The sequence below is a fragment of the Eulemur rufifrons genome, chromosome 19 (assembly GCF_041146395.1).
Source record: "Eulemur rufifrons isolate Redbay chromosome 19, OSU_ERuf_1, whole genome shotgun sequence".
Taxonomy (NCBI): Eukaryota; Metazoa; Chordata; class Mammalia; order Primates; family Lemuridae; genus Eulemur; species Eulemur rufifrons.
Window position 1 is genome coordinate 66,791,187 of NC_091001.1, and position 13,704 is coordinate 66,804,890.

Below are 13,704 nucleotides of genomic sequence, written 5' to 3' on the forward strand. Positions count from 1 at the left end.
GAATTAATTGTTTTCCAAGTCAACAGAAGTGGAGTGGGTATGTTCTTTGTCTTAAGTTAACATAAATGTTCCCCAAAGTCTGATCAAAATTTTTAAATAGGCTCCACTTGACTCTGAAATCCTCCCCTCCTTTTTTTGTAGCCCTTCAATTCCTGGGCCATTCTTTCTTAGACATGCAAAGTCAATATAGCATTCCAGTACAGCTGGCCAGGACCAAACAACATCACAAATGCTTTTCAGATCACTCATTTTTTTGTTTTTTTTAATTGAGACAGGGTATCACTCTGTTGCCCCAGCTAGAATACAGTGGTGGCATCCTAGCTCACTGCAACCTCAAGCTCCTGGGCACAAGCGATCCTCTTGGCTCAGCCTCCTGACTCATTCTTCTCTACATCAATTAAAATTTCCCTTTAACCAGGATAAGTAGCTTACGAGGGTATTTAAAGGAAAGAAATCTGGAGGAACAATTTGTATTAATTTAGGAGATATGAATTTATGACAGAAGACCCTTCAAAGATGACATAGTACAGTTGTCTCTCAGTATCCACAAGGAATTAGTTCCAGGAACCCCCCATGAATGTCAAAATCTGAGTATGCTCAAGTCCCTTAATATAAAATGGTATAATACTTGCATATAACCTACACATATCCTCCTATATACAGTCATATGTCACTTAACAATTTTGATATATTCTGAGAAATGCGTCATTAGGTGGTTTCATCCTTGTGCAAACATCATACACTTACACAAACCTAGATGGTATAGCCTACTGCACACCTAGGCTATATGGTATGGCCTATTGCTCCTAGGCTACAAACCTGTGCAGAATGTTACTGTACTGAATGAATACTGTGGGCAAATGTAACAGAACAGTAAGTATTTGTGTAGCTAAATATAGAAAAAGTATAGGCTGGGCTTGGTGGCTCAGGCTTGTAATCCTAGCTCTCTGGGAGGCCAAGGCAGGAGGATTGTTTGAGCTCAGGAATTCGACAACAGCCTGAGCAACAGTGAGACCCCATCTCTAACAAAAAGAAAGAAAGAAAAGAAAAGAAAAGAAAGAAAGAAAGAGAGAGAGAAAGAGAGAGAGAGAGAAAGGAAAAAGAAAAAGAAAAAGAGCAATAAAAATATGGAATTATGGGACCACCTTCTTGTATGTGGTCCATCATTGGCCAAAACATTATTTTGTGGTACATAACTATACCTTAAATCATCTCTAGATTACTGATAATTCCTAATACAATGTAAATGCTACGTAAATAGTTATCTTTTTATTTGTATTATTTTTTATTGTTGTACTATTTTTTATTGTTTTTTTCAGGATATTTTCAAGCAACAGTTGGTTGAATCCACAGATGAGAAACCTACGGATACAGAGGACAGATTGTACGCAGGAGAGAATTCTAGACTGGGAGTTAGGAAACTTATTTTTCCTAGGTCTGATACTACTCTGATACTTTAGGAATATCTCTCAATTTCTCTCAGCCTATTCTCTAATTTATCAAATGGACTGTACTAAAAACCTCAGCTAGTTCTAAAACACTACAATTCAGTGACTATAAGATTAAATGGAACTAACTGGCTAAATATTTGGTGGTTTAACACATTAACTGCCATGTGAGTTGTATTAACCTTGCAATAGTTTGAGCTCGGGGCCTCATGAAGCATATTTAACTCGCACGTCTCTTCACTTTGGGAGCCATGTGAACTACTTTTCAAGTTGCGTATAACTCAAGCAGAGAAAACAATAAAAAATAACAATTTTTTCAATAAATTAGAAAGGATTATTTTGTTTTTGAAGTTTTTATTCTACTTTCATAATAAAACACCATGCCCCTAAGGAAAAAAAAATTTTTTTATACTGTAGCAGTCAATGTGTTAAGAATGAAATGAGAATTTGAGGCAAGGATTTGCTTGTCTCCTGCCCACTAACAATCTAGGGATAGCTAATATTATTATCTTTGAACAATATTATGAAAGGGGAAATAATTTTTTTTAGCAGAGCAGTAAACTGACTACCAAAGATCCATGCTCTCTGTCCAAAGCATAGTGTTAATCATGGGAGGTATTGCAAGAAGCTCCAACCACTCCTCCCCAACCACCACCACCACCATGTTGGCATTGAGATGAAGCCACATGAAATTTCTCACCACTAGAATGTGAGAAGTGATTGGTGTCACTTCTGGAGTAAAATGGATAATAAACCAGTATATTTTCCCCACACCATCTGAATGTGGGGATTCTAGAATGCAGAAAAGGGCAGAGTCATAAGATAAAAGGTGTCTGGGTCCCTGAATGACCACATGGAAAGCCAGTCAACCTGAAACACTCTCTGTGCACTGAGAAGTAAGCAAAAAATCAACTGTCATTAGGTTAAGCTACTTGGATTTCTGGATTTATCTGCTACAGTAACCCCTCAATGTTTTGGAAAACTCAATAAATTAAAAACACACACATACCATAACAATGATAAATAGTTGCTGTCCTGCAGAAGCTTACATTTCAAAGTGCTAAGACCAAATTTAACCTTTTATGTCCTATTGGTTTTCAAATCAATATTTCCAAAGATAAAAGATAGCTATACCACAAAACTTGGTAATTAATATTTAAGCCTCTGAGCCTTTTCTAAGTTAAAAATAAGGAACCATAAGTCTTTAGAACACAAAAAGTACACAATATTCCTCTCACCACAGAATCCAGGATATACTTACAATGAGAAAAAGAAAGCTCAAAATATTAACACAAAACTTAATGTGAATAGGCACTTCACTAAATAACAAGGTTATTCCTTTTAGGGAAAAGGGCTCTTAGCCATAAATGAACATTTCATGGTGGGATGCTGTGAATATTGAAACAAAAGGGGGAAAGTTGTCTTATCACACAAATACTCTAACTTTACTATTTCTCAAGTAATTATTTTTATCCTTGAGTAGGTACATCTGCCTCCCATTATACTATCACTGCTGAACCTCTGGTTAATTATACTCCTTTATGCTTACTTCACAAGAGCTATTTAACAAGCTTTAATAATTAATTCAATAGAGAAAAAACTGTACAAATACAAGACAAAGTACATATATAGGATAAATTTCTCTTTTGTAAAAATGAAGAACAGTTCTAATAATGAGAGATATAAAACATCTTTGTCACTTAAAAACATTTTTTAATTACATTTTGTATCATCCTATCATTTTAAAAATATTTTCATGGAGTTATTGCTTTTGGTTAAAAATATTTAACTGATGATGCATATGGACTTTTCTGACAGGTATTTCTAATACCTATCTGCCAGTATTTAGGGAAAGCACCATTCAAATTGAGAAAGCATAGTTTGGCATATTTGAGCTGAGTGTACTTTTTGACAGGCCACCAAATATATATTTTTTTTCTTCTTACTTTACTATCAATAACATAAAGGATTTATAATTTTTCTAATATAAAGGTATTTCTGAGACAAGCAGCATTATAATGAATCATCACTGTATATGTGTACAATACTGGTCTTCCCAAATAATACTTCCTACTTTCTTTATTGTTTCACAGTACCACCCATAATGATTCCATAAATTTAGCATATTATTTACTCTTCTTTTTTTTTTTCCTAGTCCTGTTGGAATAAGTCTCACATGTCACTAACACAAATATTAGTATTCCCAGGACATATACCTGGCTCCCTGGAATTGAGTTTAATAGGAAAAAAAAAAAAAAGAATATATCAATCTGACCATTCCCCACCCCTCCAAAACAATCATATTCATAATTAACTCTCAACATTCTGTAATTCTGCAATTGTAAGGTTTGGGTGACTACATTCATCTGTTTTGTTTCTGTCTGACTTTAAGGTTCTCAAGGGATTTCCTGGTATTAACAAAGCATTTATTGAAAGGGAGGCAGGAAAACAATGTGACAAAAGAATCCCAAGAAGGCAGCCAGATGTAAGTTTGAATCCTGGTTCCCCTTGTTCTGGTTGCATCATTTAAGCCTCAAGAGGTTCCTCATCTGTGAATAAGAAACTCACATGACCAGTGTAAAGATCAGTTAAGATAATTCATGTAAAGTGCTTGTTTTCAGCAACTTCCCACAAAATGTTAGCAACCAGTCCATGTTATATATATACAATCAAATACATTGTTGCCATTATTATTTTAAACAAACTGTTTCAAACAAATTATAGTTGTTTGCTCTTCTTTGTTTTGTTTCCTAAGGTGGAAACTAAATTACTGATTTTAAATCTTCTTTTCTAAGACAGATGGCTCCTGACTTACGATGGTTTGACTTAACGATTTTCAACTTTATGATGGTTGGTGGGAAAGCAGCACGCATTCAGTAGAAACCTTACCTTTTAGCACCCATACAACCATTCTGTTTTTTCACTTTCAAATAACTTCGTACAGTCTCCCTCTTAAATATGAACAACCAAGGATCATTCGAGGAAAGCCTCTAATATAAAAGACAGGAGGCTAAAAAAAGAGAAAAAAAAGGAACTTGAAAGAAACCGAGAGAATATCACCAGATGCTCAGAGACATAAAAGATATTACCATGAAAAATACAGAAGAAATATTTAATGAATAAGAAAGGATTCTGGAAATTACGTCATTATTTTTCCTTAGGTAAGCAAAAAACGAAGAGTTGGAAGATTAAGTTGAGGAAATCTTCCAAAACTAGAATAAAATAATGGTGATTTTAAAAGGGAGAAGAAACGCAAGAAATTTAGATAAATCCAGAAGATTAAATATCTGCCTAATTCCCCAGTATAACAGTGAAAAACAGGTCCCAAGAGGTCACTTATGCCACACGCCTACAGAAAAATCATTCTGAGGTAGAGCAGGACACTGGAGGTCTCCAGGGGAAAAAAGGAACTGATAAATTACCAATGTGTTTAAATGTTTGAAAGGGATTTTGAGAGCTAACAGAAAAGTTTAGGAATAGTAATGACAGATAAATTGCAGGGGGGGAGGGGACCAAAGTAAATTAGTAATTATTAACACAATGAAAAATTTTTAAAAAGGAAATGTGACTGTAATACTAGAGGGCTCAGCTGCAAACAATATTTACCAAGTCATAACAATGAATTCTTATCTAACTCTGGTAAAGCTGACTGGGAAATGAGAGGATGGGGAAAATGAAGGGTGAGTGTGCTTCAGGGAGGACATGGTTAGACATCAAAATCCTTACCTACCAAGTCAATGAGCTACTAGATAAAGTCTATAATCAAAAAAGAAATACCACTTCATAACCACTAAGAAGGCCATAATTAATAAGACAGACAATAACAAGTGCTGGCAAGAATATGATAAAACTGGAACTCTCATATATTGGTGGTGAGATTGTAAAATGGCACAGCTGCTATGGAAAACCATTTGGCAGTTCCTCAGAAAGTTAACCATAGACTTCTACTTTCTGGTCCAGCATGTAAGAAGATTGGAAGTTGCCACTCTGCCCTTACAACAAGGAAAAAATTGAACACACTGAAATACTGGCAACTCTCCCTGGATCCATAATAGCAGGTCACAGGACAAACCACTGCCCCCAAAATTGGAGAGAATGACAGACGAATACAGAGAATCACAAGTTATTGGAGCTGAAACCTCTGTGGGAATCAGTTCCCCACTGGGGTAGGGAAAACTGAACTGTAACTGATAAACTGTTGGAGGCTCAGGATGGACAAGTCTAAGAGATAAAACTCCAGAGAGACCCAGTACAGTGGAGGCAGGCACATTTTTATAAGTTTTGCCTCCTGGAGGTCTACCACATTCTCACAGTAAATATCAGAGAAAAATCCCCTCAGTCTTCTGACAGAGGAAGGAGAAAAAAAACATTAAAATATGCCAGAACATTCTGTTCTTAACAAGGTCAGCCCCTAAGAGAAACTGTTTCACTAGAGCCTAACCCGCTGGGGTATTATCAGAGCCTAACTGACCTGGGGGAGGGAAAATACCTACCTCCAGCCCACTCTAGCCATCCTGCCCCACTTAATGGGGTGGGGGGAAGGGAAACTGAGATGCACTTCTTGCTCACTAAAATACTGAGACCTACAGAATGTTTCCCCTTACCCCCTCCCCCCTGCCCTTACCACATCCCTGAAGGCCTATTTACAGCAGTTCCTTTTACCCAGTAAATCATATCTGGCTATCAAGAAAAAAATAACAAAGCATACTAAAGGTAAAAAAAATGCAGTTTGAAGAGACAGACCAAGCATCAGAAACAGAATCAGATATGGCAGAGATGTCTCAATCATAAGATCAGTAATTTAAAACTAAAATTTGTTTCGAAAGTTTGTTCAAAATAATAATAGCAATGATGTATTTGACTGTATGTGCTTATTATATAAATTGTGTGTATATATACATATATATGCTTATGTATGCTTACATATAAGTGACACGAATGACAGCAATGATACAAGGAACAGAAGGAAGGAATTAGGATTATTTTGTTATTATAAAGTACTCACACTACCTGTGAAGTGATAAAGCATTATTTGAAAGTGGACTTGGATTAGCTATAAAGGTATATTGTAAACTCTAGGGCAACTACTAAAAAAAGTAAAAAAAAAAAAAAAATCAAAGCAAAACAAAACAAAAAACATAACTTATAAGAAAAGAGAAAAAATGAGAAAAGCGAGAAAATGGAATCATATAAATAGCTCAATAAGGCCAGGCACAGTGCATCACACCTGTAATCCTAGCACTCTGGGAGGCTGAGGCAGGAGGATCACTTGAGCTCAGCAATTCAAGACCAGCCTGAGCAAGAAGAAGACATCTCTATAAAATATAGAAAAATTAGATAGGTGTGGTAGTGCACACCTACAGCCCCAGCTACTTGGGAGGCTGAGGCAAAGGGATGGCTTGAGCCCTGGAGTTGGGGGTTGCAGGGAGCTATGATGACACCACTGCGCTCTAGTCCAGGTGACAGAATGAGACTCTGTCTCAAAGAAAAAAATACTCAATTAAGACCACAAAATGCAGAAAAAGCAGGAGATTTTTAAAAAGGAATAAAGAACAAGGGCAACAAATAGAAAACAATACTAAATAAGGCAGCTATGAATCTAACTATATCAATAACCATTTTAAATGTCAATGGTCTAAATTCACCAATAAAAGGCAAAGATTGTCAGAGTGGTTCAAAAAATAAGACCTAACTATATGTTTTCTATAAAAAACACACTTTAAATATAAAAACATGTATAGATTAAAAGTAAATAGATGGAGACAAATTTAACATGCTAACACTAATCAAAAAATAGCAGGAGTAGCTATATTAACTTCAGATAGAGTAGACTTCAAAAAAAGTAAAGTTATCAGGGATAAAGAAGGGCATTACATAATGATAAAAGGCTCAATTCTCCCAGAAGACATAACCATTCCTAACATGTATACATACAACAACATAATATCAAAGTTCCTGAGGCAAAAACTAATAGAACTGCAAGGAGAAATAGATGAAACTACTATCACAATTGGAGACTTCAACACCCTTCTGTGAGAAATGGACAGATCCAGCAGGCAGAAAATTGGTAAGGATATAGTTGAATTCAATACCACCATCAATCAACTGGATATAATCAACATCAATAGACTATTTCATCCAAGAACAGCAGAATATACATTCTTCTCAAGCTTACATGGAATATTCACCAAGGCAGACCACATGATGGACCATAAAACAAACCCAACTTAAATGTAAAAGAAGAGAAATCATACAATTTCTGATCTCAGATCACAACAGAATTAAACGACAAATCATAAAAGATACCTGGAAAATCCCAAAATGCAAGGAAATTAAACAACATATTTCTAAATAATACATGGATTAAAGAAAAAATCTCAAGAGAAACTGAAAAATATTTTGAACTCAATGAAAATGAAAACACAACTTACCAAAATCTGTGGGATGCTCAGAGGGAAATGTATAGCATTGGATGCTCCTTGACTTAACGATAGGTTACATCCTGATAAACCCATCATAAGTTGAAAATCTTCTAAGTCAAAATGTATTCAATACACTGAACCTAGTGAACATCATAACTTAGCCTATCTTACCTTAAATGTGCTGAGAACAATTACATTACCCGACAGTTGAGCAAAACCATCTAACACAAAGACTATTTTATAATAAAGTGTTGAATATCTCATGTAATTTACTAAACACTGTACTGAAAGTGAAAAACAGTGTGGTTGTATGGGTGCTTAAAGGTCAGGTTTCTACTGAATGAGTACTGCTTTCCCACCATCTTAAAGTTGAAAAATCATTAAGTCAAACCATCCTAAGTCAGGAGCCATCTGTCTTAGAAAAGAAGAAAGATTTAAAAGCAATAAGCTAGTTTCCACCTTAGGAAATAAAACAAAAAAAGAGCAAGTTAAATCCAAAATAAGCAGAAGATAAGAAACTATAAAAATTAGAGCAGAAATCAATGCAACTCTGAAAATAGAAAATCAACAAAACTAAAAGCTGGCTCTAAAATCAATAGGTCTCTAGTCAAGCTAAGAAAAAAAGAGGACACAAATTACTAATATCAGAAATGAAAGAGGGGACATCTCTACAGACCCTATAGACATTCAAAGGATAATAAATACTATTAACAACCTTATGCCTATAAATTTGAAAACTTATGTGAAGTAAACCAATTGCTTAAAAGACATCATTTGCCAAAATTCACACAAGAGCAAAAAGGACAATCTCAATATGCCCACATCTATTAAAGACATTGAATCAACAATTAATAACCCTCTAAAACAGAATGCCCCAAACCTAGATTAGCTCACTACTGAATTCCACCAAATATTTAAGGAAGATATTATACCAATTCTCTACAATCTCTTCAGGAAGTTAGAAGCAGAGGGAATACTTTCTAACTTGTTCTATGAGGCCAGCATTACCCTAATACCAAAACCAGACAAAGATACTACAAGAAAACAAAACTACACAGCAATATTTCTTGGCCAGGCACACTGGCTCATGCCTATAATACCAGCATTTTGGGAAGCCAAGGTGGGAGGATTGCTTGAGGCCAGGAGTTCAAGACCAGCCTGGAAAACATGGAGAAACCCCATCTCTATAAAAAATTTAAAAATTAGCTAGGTGTGGTAGCACATGCCTGCAGTCCCAGCTACTCAGGAGGCTTAGGCAGGAGGATTGCTTGAGCCAGGGAGTTCAAGGCTGCAGTGGACTATGATTGTGTCACTGTATTCCAGCCTGAGCAACAGAGTAAGACCCTATCTCAAAAAAAAAATTTTTTTTCCTGAACACAGACACGAAAATCCTCAACAAAATATTAGCAAATGGAATTCAACAATATATAAAAAGAATTACACAAAAGACCAAGTGGGATTTATCCCAGGTATGCAAAGGTGGCTTAACATGTGAAAATCTATTAAGGTAATCCATCACAGCACCAGAATAAAAAAGAAAAACCACATGATCATAGCAGATGCAGAAAAAGCATTTGACAAAATCCAACACCTATTCATGATAAAAACTCTCAGCTAACTATAAAAACCTACAGCTAACATCATAAGTAATGGCAAGAAACTCAAAGTTTTCCCACTAACATCAGGAAAAGGCAAGGATATCCCCTCTCACCACTACTTTTCAATGTCATACTGGAAGCACTAGGTAAAAGCAATAAGACAATGAATATAGAGAGAGAAAGAAGAAAATGATAAAGCAAATAAGCCAAAATGTTAATATTTGATGAATCTCAGAAAAGGCTATAGAGAGCTCTTTAATCCCTTACCCCACAGCATGACCAATGTTAATTATTATTTGGATTATTTTCTTCCACACCCAGTACTAAATTAAACATATGGCTCCTTTCACCTTAGGTGAATACCAAAACTGCCCACCAAGTCTTTTAGCAACATATTACCCTTTCTATAGTGACATTTATTTAATCACTTCTTCTATAGTCAACATTAATGCTACCAAACTCATATATAAGTTCTTAAACATTTCATTGAAATTTTAAAAAAGAAAAAAAGGTCTGTGTGCATGTGTATGGGAACATAAATGATAGGAGTGGAGGTATTAATAAATAATCTCTAATAAGTCTGCAAATTAGAAAGTTAATTTTTACTCTAGATGTGAGTAATAGCAAATTATGCTGGCTTGCCTGCAGGAATAACTATACTGCAGTATAGTGATTTTTAGGAGGCTGAAGATTTAGACTTGTCATTTAGAAAGAAATATGCTTTTAATTTCAAAATGAAGCTTGAAAAAAATATTAATACCAAAGACTATTACTACTATCAAACTTTTTAAAAGAACTCTATCAGTTTAGAGAGAGGAGTAAAGTGGCCAAAGAAGTCACATGAAAACACAAACACAAACACATACAGGAACAGACCACAAAAGATAATCAATTTTTGTTTCTGTATCCATTTTCTAACAAGGAAAGATATTATCCTAGTGAAGAACTCCAGAAGGTGAAAATGTTTCAAACTCATAAAGAAAAATACATTAATATTTCTTTTGACAAGACACAAGTTCAGTATATGCCGTAGCTGCTTACACTATAACTCTATCACAGAGTTTTGGGGGGCTTTTTGTTTTGGTTAGGTTTTGATTCAAACTTCCACTACAGACTGACCTTTCTAACAAATGACTTTCACAGGATAAGAATCTACAATTTTCTGAGCTTTATAACTACGTAAAAGCTAAAATGATAAATGATATAGAGCTATTATAACTTTACTCTCTGAAGAATGAGTATTAATATATTATTCTAAGAAAATAAAATATGCAAGTGTTCTCATTAAGTCACAATGTAATTGATATTTCAGCTATTTCCACATACCTTCTCATAATTATCAAAAGTAATGTTTAAAATTTTCTCTTTTAAAATGTATAAATGTGTTAAAAGTCTTTTAACCTGTATTTAAAATTCCTTCACACCAAAACTGTGGTAATAAATAAAAACAGATTTCTAAAAATTGAAGACCTTAACTAAAAGCTTTAAAAGTTCAGAGATTCCAAGATATCAGCAATTAGAATTAGAATAGCAGTTAGATAGTTAGAATAAATTACAGGAAAAAAATCTATTATTTTCTTCCAAGATGGAAGGGAGGAAACAATGTCATTTATCCAATAAGAAAACCCTTTAAAAGCTAGACACTAGAGTAGACGAAGACTAGAAAAGGAAGCATCTTTGTCCTTTCCATGTAACCTTTGTACAATCTCTTCAATTCCTACTTGATTTCTGCCAGCTTGCTCACAGCAAGCCATGTTTTACCTCTTTTCTTACAAATGTCTCTGAGTTTGGAGCTTTACCAAACCTACCGCCAATCCTCCCTCCTCTTCCTAAAGCACTGGGCTACAAAATTCACAACAAAAATAGAATATTTGAGAACCGTAATTTAGTTTGAAGATCTTGTATAACCTTTTAACTTCACAGATATGTTCAGCTGAATAGCAACAGGGTCAGAGTAGACACCAGGGCTCCTGACTTGAAAGTTCTTTCATTTTGCAAGCTTTGCTTCAGAAATACAATATTGAATTTCATGCTCCAGAGGTTACCTCTGTCATTTTATTGAATTCTAAAACTTCACACTTAAAATGAATTTTAAAGATCACCTAGTTAGTCCATGCATCTAGTTAGTCTAGATACAGTCATGTGCCACATGATGACGTTTCTATCAATGACAGACCACAAACGTGAAGTTGGTCCTGTAAGATTATATCACGTTTTACTATATGTTTTTGTTTACATACATAAATATTATACTTATCATTGTATGCAGTATCCAGTAACATGCTGTACAGGTTTGTAGCCTAGGAACAATGAGCTATACCATATAGCCTAGGTGTTTAGTAGGCTATACCACCTAGGTTTTTGTTAAGTACACTCCGTGATACTCATATAACAAAATTGCATTTTTCAGAATGTATCCTTGTCGTTAAGGGACCCCTGACTGTACCTAAATCTACTCTATGTTATGCCTACCAAGCAGTTGCCCATATCCTCCAGCAAGGAGGAAACCATTAGCTCCACCCAGACTGCCCAGTCTACTTTCAAATAACCCTGACTGTTCTTCCCTATGTTCAGGGAAACCTGTCTCCCTATAACTTCTACCCATGGATCCAAATTCTGCCTCTTGGTACCAGGCAGAATATACCTACTCTCATTTCCAGGAAGAGCCTTTAGATACATCTATCCCTTGCAGCATTTCTCTTCTCTAAACTAAATACCCCCAACACCTTAAACCTAGCCTTATATAATTTTCAGCCCATCCCTCTTCGTACTTTCCTCTGAACACATTCCAACTTGCTTATAATTATCTTGAACTAGGATGCCCAGAACTGAACATAATATTCCAAGTGTGATCTGACTAGAAAAGAATCATTAACTCCTTTCTTAGAGACTTCCATTAATGCAGCTTAAGAACATATTTGTTGTTTTGCTTTTTTTTTTTTTTCTGACAGCCACATCACCTCAGACTCATAACAAGCTTACCACTTACTAAAATTTTTTACTTACATGTTAAGTCAAATCTCTTCCACTACTGTCTTTCACAGGAGGAATCTCTTAGACTCAAGTGTATGACTTTATCTCATTCAATGTAAACTTGTTGAATTTGGCCCATAATTCCAGCCAGACAGATGAGATCTTTTGGGATCCTGGTTCTTTATTCACATATGCACTATCCTCATAGCTCTTCATGATTTGCAAATTTGAAAAGTATGCCTTCTACATACATTACAAGTAAAGTAGTTGATAAAAATGAACAGAATAGAGACAAGCACCAAGTCCTATAGTAAGGCTGTAGAAATATCCTTTTGTACTTAAAATAATAAATTATCTAAGTTTCCGGTCCATGTATTTTCCATCTTAACAATATCACCATGGAACTTATCAAAACCTTTATTGAACTATAAATGTGGTATGTTTATCACATTTACTTCATCTCACAAAGGAGCAGATATGTCAAAAAATGAACTCAGGTTAGGCTAACATGACTTTTTCTTAGTGACACCATACTGGCTTCTTTTTTGTTAACTGTTATAAGGAAACCAGGGTTTTGGTCATCAGCTTTAGAATATTACTTAAGGTGCAATATTAACTAGTTTAGTCTTTAGCTTGAACATATACCATTAAAAAAATTATACTTGCCCATTTCTAGGTTTCCTCCCCTGAGCTTTCCTGGTTTCGTTGGATCTTTAAAAAATCACCAACAGAAAGGTAGATTTTTCTTTTCGTTCCTTTGAAGTTTCTGAATAAAAAGGCCTTAGCTGAGTAAATTTTTTAATTTTTAAGCCCACCTTCTATTCTGAGTTTATTATTTTTTTCTCTGTTTATAAAATATATTTTGAAGCTATCAATTTTTATAGCCCTTAGTTTGGCACAAACTTGGAACTGTAGTGGTATTTCATCTGGAATCCAATTATTTTTTCAATGCTTACCTAGTTTGTATTTTGAATGTGTTATATTAATTCTGGGTGCTAACATTCAGTATCTCAAAATCTACTTGTTCATATAGAACAAATCTGTGGTCCACACCACATTTATTTGTTTTCAATAAAAAATATCAATTGAGCTGCTAACAATAAAAGTATACTCTGGTTTCTGTATTTACTATCTCTGCTCATACTCATAAAGAATGGATACTGCACGCTGGAGCAACTGGGTATCTACATGTAAAAAAGTGAATTCAACCTCTACCTCATTTCATACATAAAAATGCACTTGAAATGAATCATAGACCTACAT

General features: G+C 34.9%; 1 protein-coding gene across 13 annotated transcripts in view; it reads right to left on the reverse strand.

Annotated features, from left to right (window-relative positions):
* Positions 1-13,704, reverse strand: part of EHBP1 (EH domain binding protein 1) — a 322,545-nt gene that overhangs the window by 276,005 nt on the left and 32,836 nt on the right. The gene's annotated exons all lie outside the window — the stretch shown is intronic.